Source organism: Heliangelus exortis, chromosome 3, assembly GCF_036169615.1.
Source record: "Heliangelus exortis chromosome 3, bHelExo1.hap1, whole genome shotgun sequence".
Taxonomy (NCBI): domain Eukaryota; kingdom Metazoa; phylum Chordata; class Aves; order Apodiformes; family Trochilidae; genus Heliangelus; species Heliangelus exortis.
The window spans coordinates 53,242,508-53,250,602 of NC_092424.1; positions in this window are offsets into that span (position 1 = coordinate 53,242,508).

Below are 8,095 nucleotides of genomic sequence, written 5' to 3' on the forward strand. Positions count from 1 at the left end.
AACCCTTAAAAGTACCAAGAGGTGATAAAAAATTGCAGGGTATACAAGCGTTCTTTATGATTTTGCCAGTTTTTTACCTGGATTTGGCTGCCACATAAGGGCTTTTCCACTGCTGGGGTGTTGGCTGTTCTTTTGAGACAGCAAGACTGAAAATGCCAGAGAAAATACCAATATGAGGATTTAAGATGTGGAGGTAAAACACAAATGCTAATAGATGGGTGTCCTACACACACTTTCTTCAGTGCTAGGAGTGGATGCTTTATGCTTAAAATAACAGTCTGATAAATATGCTGAAGCAATGTAGCCCCTATCATAAAAACCTAGTAATATGTAATACTATGGCATAGGTCAGTAAGATTTGAACTGTACTGCACAGATAAAATATAGCATATTAAAATTGTCACAAAACTCAAATATTCAAAAACCTTTGCCCAGACATGAAGTCAAGGGAACAGCTTTAAAAACATGTCTCTTTTTTTGGGGGGGGGGAGAGGGAAAAAAAAAAAAAAAAAAAGGATTTCTTTTATTCTGCTAACACTCCTTTTGAAGCCCAAGACAATTTAATTTTCATATTTTTTCTGTACAATGAAAACATTTTTTTTAAAATAAAGATTTCAATTTCCATGTACTCACCTGACTCCAGAAATCAAGCTTAAAAAAAAAAAAAAATTAAATTTCTGAAGATCATGAGAAAGGGCATAAGAACACATCAGGACTAAGTTGAAAAGAACTCTTCGAAAAAAATGAGATTCCAGCAAGTTCCACTTAGCATTAGCTAAATGGATTAAAAACTGTCAGTCAACTGAAGATCTACGAACAGATGCCCATACTGTATCATTTTAAATTTTTTTTTAATGAATAGTTCCAATGATAAATAACAGATTTCCCTATTTATAGAAAACTGGTGTTACAAGAATATCAGATTGTGCCACCCCCACATGCATACCAGTTTGCTATATGGAAATTTGATAATTACCAGAATTGTTGCTTTTAGAGATTTGGAAACAACAAAAAGAAATGCTTTTTTGCTGTTGCTAAAAAGCAAAAAGCTACCTATCTATTTGATAATCTTTTTTTATTTATTTATTAATTTGGAGCATGAGGATAATTGTTTAACCAGAGGCAAAATTTAAAGGCTAAGGAAAGACCATGAGGGAAAAAAAAAAAAAAAAAAAAAAAAAAAAAGAAAGAGGAGAAAATATCCACAAAGACTGCACTAAACTTGTTTTTCTTTGATGCTTTTAATTTCATCCTTGCAAGGAAAAAAGAGAATGAGAAAACTTGCAAAAGTAAAAAACAGACAATCGAATGTCCTTGTAATTTTCAAATTTCTTAGGTGCTAGCCTTCCTCATACATTTCACAAAATGTGTGACAGTATTTACAAATATGATAAAAAAGCACCTAAAAACTAACATCTCACTGTGTTAGGAAAACTGCCCAAAAGAGCTAGCATCAAAATGTCATGTAAAATTCATGCACTAAGAAAAATTCCATTCAGACTGAGTCACAGAGCCTCATGCTGTATTTGTAAAATTCTCAAACATGATATGAGAGCATTATTGCCTTCAGGCTTGTTATTTCATCCCCTGGACACACACAGAAGCATATCATCCTTTCATAGGATTGATCAGCAAATATCCTCCAGAGCAGTTAGATAAGAAGGCATTCCCTTCTGCTGGCTGTAGGTTTTTTTGCTGTGTTGCATTTATTACTGTGGTGTGAAAATCTCCCACGGAGTGCAGTACCTTTAAACACTTCTCTGGGTTTTTTGTTGTTGTTAGGCTCTTTGCCAAGTGGTGTGTTGTGTTATTTACCTTGGAAAAGAATCGTTGCAGCATAATTTATTTTGGTCTGGGCAGAAATTAGCTATGGAAGAAGTTCTGAGACCTGCTTTCTCATTACCAGCAGGTCTTCCATCTGCTTAATTAAAAGCACAAATATTTGGAAATCTGAAATCCTGCAGCAACGTCTCAGATAGCATTTCTTTGTTGCAAGATCTGAAAAGTGATCACTGATAATTGTTGATTGTGCTCTGTGTGACTGTAATTGCATGGCATTGATCTGATGTTCAGGCATCACGGTGAGGAGCTTAATATAAGAACCTAAATAGACTAGATACAATTAGACCAATATCACTGAGAAGAGCTAGTTTAAAAGGGCAGAGGGAAATCACAAACAAATGTGAATGACTGAAAGGATAAAAAAAACAACAACAAAAAAGAGACTCAAACAAACAAAAAAACCCAACCAAATGAAAAAAGACCCTGTTGAATATTTTATCCAGCAAAGTTTATTCAGTCATTTAAGCTGATGATCAAATACTGAACACTTACCTCTTTTTGTGATCAAAAAAAGACTATTTAATTCCTTGCCTGCAAAATAAAGAGAGTGCAGCAAACCTGCTCTGAACTAAGCAGGTAAAGCATCAGGCTCTCTGCAGGCATGGGCAGCTGGCCAAGCACTTTAAGGATTGTCCCAAAATACCAAGGGGCAATCAGATCACCAGAGAAGTGAGGTGAGAAAGCACCAGACTGACCTGAGAAGGGAGAATTCAGTTCCACAAGAATGTCTGCTTGGCACTGGATAAAGTACTTTCACATTAGCATTTAGCACACCAGCCACACAGCTGTAAAAAGGGTAGAAACCTGAGAAGGAGATGAGATAAAAGGGGAATATTGCTTCTTAAGTGGGCTGTGAACTTTCTCACTCTAATTGATCTCTTACCATCCTACGCAAAAGGAAAGCAACTGGCACGTTTCGATCATTAATCCTGGGTACACAGGAAAACCTTTCTGTCCCTCCCTGCAGCTGCTGAAATTCGGGTTCACCCTCGGGCCAGCAAGAGCACAACTGTTCTTATGTTAAGAGGAGAGGGATGTGAGCACTGGTGGCACCGAGACAAAATAACCACCTGGGATGTGGTCTAGCCACATGGCTAGTGGCTCCACTAGTCTTCTCTCATACTGTACCATAAAGGAGGGAACAACTTTAGCTGACAAGGATGAAGAACTTTCTACTTAAATGTTTTCTCCAGGATGATCAGACCAGCACATTCAATGATACCTATATCTAACTCAAATCAATGTTAGGTCCCCAAGGACCAGAAACCACCCCAAACAATTACTGGTGGTATGGGTAAAGGGATAGTGAGAGAGAGCAGAGTGACCAGGGAGGGAGTGGCTGTGGCTGAAAAGGCTGAAGGGCTTCAGGAAGGCACAGGCTGGGAAAAAGAGGATTACACCTCTGTCAGAGCAAACGAAATGGCTGGAAAAACAATTTTTCAGGCAGGAGGCTTTTTAGATCGCTCTTGTGAAAGGTTAAAAGAGTGTTGTTTCCCCTGGCTTGGCAGAACATTAAGAAACAACATGGTCAGGAATTTGGACTCAGCGCCAAAAATGCTGGTTTAGCTCCTTTCTGGGAATCTGGCCCACTGGAGAAGGACCCAAACCTGCATGGAGCACCGTGGAGGCAGATGGAGGCAAGGGGTAGCAGTATCCCTCCAGTCAGCTCACCAACACATTCTCTGTGGAGCATTTTTGTCAAATCAAAAGCATACCAACTTTCTACAATTTAAATTCATAAACAACTTAAAAGAATTGTTCAGTAAATAATTTCACATAACAAGTGAATTTGAGAAAACAGCAATCTGTTTTAGGATAATTTGTGAAGAGATAAGAGGGAAATTTTGTTGAATAAATTATCTATCTTAAATTATTCTCCCACCTGCACTTCCAACCATCCTGCTTCAGTTTCTGCTGTTACTTTCTCCATATTTTAAAGTACAGGGAATATTCAACTTTAATGTGCTCAGCAGTAGGCAGAAAACAGAAACTGTATAAATAATACAAACTCAGCTCATATTTTGTTCAGTGCTCAGTGGCTTTTTACTTCTCCTTCCAACATTTTTTCTACCTTGCATCTTTTTTTTTTTTTTCTTATTTTGGTAGGCTGGAATTCATGACCTCTGTCTCAGCACATAAACTGTATAGCAAGGAAAAGAACTATAATAAAGAATAAGAATTAAAAGATATCCTAACACTGTGGATATTGTAGATTTTCAGTGATTTGCAAAGGCAGATGCATTTCATTATGCCCAACTTCACAGGTGGAGAACCTAAGACATTGCACGTATGTATATAACAATATCTTCCTCTCACTTCAAATGCACCTAGGTTTTGCTTAGAGAGGTTGGCTGTGCTTCTCAGTGTGACAAAGGTGACAGCTCTGCCATTGTGCAGAGAGGCAGAGGCAGCCAGGCCAGCTCGGAACAAGAAGCACCAGAGCCATGTCAACCTGTTACTACACCTGTGCTCATTAGAAGCACTGCTAATTAGCTTGACACAGCAACACACTGCCATACCTACATTGCTTCCAGGACCCAATTAGTACCTCCATGAGGCACAGCACCAGGTAATATAGACACACAGCCTGTTCAGAGCTGCTCTGAGACCGCCAGCCAAGGTCAGCATTCATTGTGAGATATGCCCAAGATAGGCCACTGGTAAGGCCATGTAGGTCCTAAACCTCCCAACATTTGCTCTTGCATTAAACTCACTAGATGATGAGGTTTTCCCCATCCAAAAGGCTGTCTATAGCAGATCAAAAATGAGCTTTTTTATTTTTTTTTTTTTTCATAGAATTATAGACTGCTTTGGGTTGGAAGGGACCTTGAAGATCATCTAGCTCCAATACCCCTGCACGGGCAGGGACACCTCCCACTAGACCCAGTTGCTCCAAGCCCCACCCAACCTGGCCTTGAACACTTCCAGGGAGGGAGGATCCACAACTTCCACGGACAACCTATTCCAATTCTCACCACCCTCCCAGGAAAGAATTTCTGCCTAATGTCTAACCTAAATCTCCCCTCTTCAAGTTTTAAACCATTGGACCTTGTCCTCTCGCTACACACCTATGTAAAAAGCCCTGCCCCAGCTTTCATGCAGACCCCCTTCAGATATAGGAAGATTGCTATAAGGTCACCTCAGAGCCTTCCCTTCTCTAGGATGAAAAACCCCAGCTTCCTCTTTTTAAACTCAAATAATAATCATATTCTCTACAAATACACCCCATGAGGTAATGTTTTTGCTCTGGACAGGTTTACACAATTCACTTCAGTTACAGTGAACTGTTATGGAGATATGTCAGCTGAAGCCATAAAGCATAAAATCCCCTTCTTCTACCACCTTTTTTTTTGTGCAATGAAACAACAGTTTTCTACATCTGCCTGGAGGAAAGGATTCTGCAAGATGTACCTGGGTGAGCAATACTGATTTGCTATCTAATAATGTCTTTGTTGCACCAGTGTTAGCTGAGGATCCAAGTTTGGGCTAGGGCCATGGGAGTTCACCAAGTATGAACTGGAGATGCTCTTGGGATTTTATGGATGGCATTTGCCTGCTTTTTACTTCTTGCTTTTGGTGTGGCATTCCTGTAACAAGCATGCTCTTGACCAGTACTGATCCCAGCCTTCACAAGAAAGAAGATGGATTGAAGTCACTCTGACACCATTAGAGGTTGTATCAGGGCTACATGTAAGCAGTAATTATTCAGTTTGCACATCTCTGAAGCTGGCTTTTGTTCCAGGCCGGGTATCCCACAGAGATTCCACTAATCCACATTTTAAAAGTGAAATTTACCAAGGCAGAGTCACAGAAACCCATTTGCTCCTTTTTTTTTTTTTTAGCTGACCCACATTTGTCTGGGTCAGCTCTTCATTCCCCAAGCTGCTGGTCTTTATCACAGACCAGAAGGGACTGCTGGAACAACCCAAGGCTCACAGGGCTGCCTGGGCTTCTGTTGCACCCCAAATGACCGTGGGGATATCAGCCTCAGTGTCACCACTGGCCAGTTTTCCCCTCCAGCTGGGAAGCTTGAGGGGGGAGAGGTTCTGCACTACCTGTGTAATGGAATACTTGTGCAAGACCAACTCTTTAACTGCTCAGGAGCAGGATATGTCCCCTACTCTCCTCATTACCTTTTTGTTTAAACCTTCAGGGTCAGTTGTTGTTCTGGATGGCTGTTGTCTAAGGAACTAGGTACATAATATTTAATTACAAATACATCTTTATGATAGGTCTTCCCCTCTTCAAATTATCTTTATGGGAGAAACTAGGACTTAATTTCTCGCTGAGTGTTCCAGTCTTGACAAGTGTTCATATTCAAATCAGTCAAAACACTTGGGAAATGCACACATGGAACCAAGCACATCTGCAATGTTGGCTGGATCAGGCCACTTCAGGGCTGAGAGATCATTTTCAATTTCTCATGGAAAATGTGGAATCTTACACACTATTTCTGAGACAGCTGTGAAAGTGAAACATTTTTTTAAGTAATTAGATTTAAAATGCACTTCTCTATCATTTTCATACTAAAAATTACAAGCAAACTCACACCAATATTGTGTTGTCAATTCTAACATGTGTTTTTACTATTTACAAAAGCCTTTTTCTGTTCACCTTTCAGAAATCTTCTCTTGATTCCATTTCCTTTTCTAATTACAATCCTATTTCCTTAGTAAGTCCTTGAAAAAGCTTCCCCCATGCTTCTAATCATCTCTCCAGTTATAATCTCCAAAATTGCGTTCCATTCAGTTTTCAATTTGGCAGCGCCCAAAGACAGATCTCCATGTGGTTAACAACCTTTTATTTGCTACCAGCTAGGGTTGAGGTTTTTGCTTCTTCTCTTTTTGGGCTGCAGTGATGTACTCGATGCTATTTAATACATCGTTCTTCAGAACACTTTCGTTATGCAGGTGTTTGCTGTCGTGGACTCCTGGGTTTTAATTTTTTTTGCTGGCTGTAACCTTATCCTTTGTAGGAACCTATAACCCAGCCTTTCCTATTTATTCCCCTTATATTTCTTCAAGGCCTGATCTGAGGCACAAGAATTATTTTATTTTAGCCTTGAGCCAAAATACAAGAAAACACTTTTCAGGAAATGTCTGCTGGAAATCAGGGTAGCACCACTAAAATTAACTAAGCTGTGCTGACTTAGAGCTGCAAGGGCTCTGTCTGGTCCCTGTTAATATCATACGCAGCTTCCTGCTGCATTTAAAATTAAAATTCCTGTCCAGTTGTCCCTAGGATGTCATGCAACTGGGGTCAGGGCTGATTCCTGAACTGTTCTCCTTGGTGGTCCTCTGTCTTCAAGAGTGTGGGCAGAAGCAGGAGGCTAAAGCAGATCTCTGCATTCACTATGGTGGCAAGGTATCTACCAAGTAGATATGACACACAAAGCATTATGACAAGTGACTCCTTCAACAGAGCTTGCATCTAGCTTTAGAGAGAAACATAAGGCCATAATGGAAATAGGAAGTGGCAGATCTCTTTGCAATGTCTAGGAATAGAATTTCTCCCACCTCATCAAATTGTAATTTTAAGTGGTGTTTATTTGCCCTGTTGGTTTCTAAGTGCATTATGTCAGCACCAGAGAAATGAAATTTAAAAAAAAAAAAGAATGATAGACAGAAAATTACCAGTCTCCTTTTTCTGGTCACTTGAAAAAAAGTGCAAAGATTACTTTTTTGCACTTATTTCCTCTGGAAAGACAGTCACTGCCAGGGCAGCTTTCTAAGAGCCAGTCACAGAATCCACAGGAGGGTGCAGCCCTCCTTAAATGCCTCAGACATCTGCAGAGCAGCCCAACTCTCTGGCTGCTGGCCATGAAGTCGCAGTTCTGCCCAAGTTCATCCCATCACATGTGGACTGATCTGCTCAAGTCCAGTGCCAGAGAGATGTACCTGCTGTTGTCATGTAACACTCGTGCCTATGTGGTGCCTACAGCCCTGTCAGCAATATGCAGATGATCTAGTCCCAGGGGACAAAAGGCACCATCAAACATTTGCTATTATATATGTATAAATACATTTGACAACTTTAGAACTGTGTGAGCAAGTAAGTGTCTGAAGTAGAGGGCAAATTCATAGCAATTTTCTCTCCTTGAGTATCTTCCCGTGGGAGGGAACTTTTTGAGAGGCTGTGTTCATTTTCCTGTGACTATGAAGAACAATAGAAACCAGAATGATCTTTATGGAGCCCCCACCTCCTTCACAGCATTAGTTAGCATGCAGAGAGCTGCTCTGTGGACAGGAGAAAG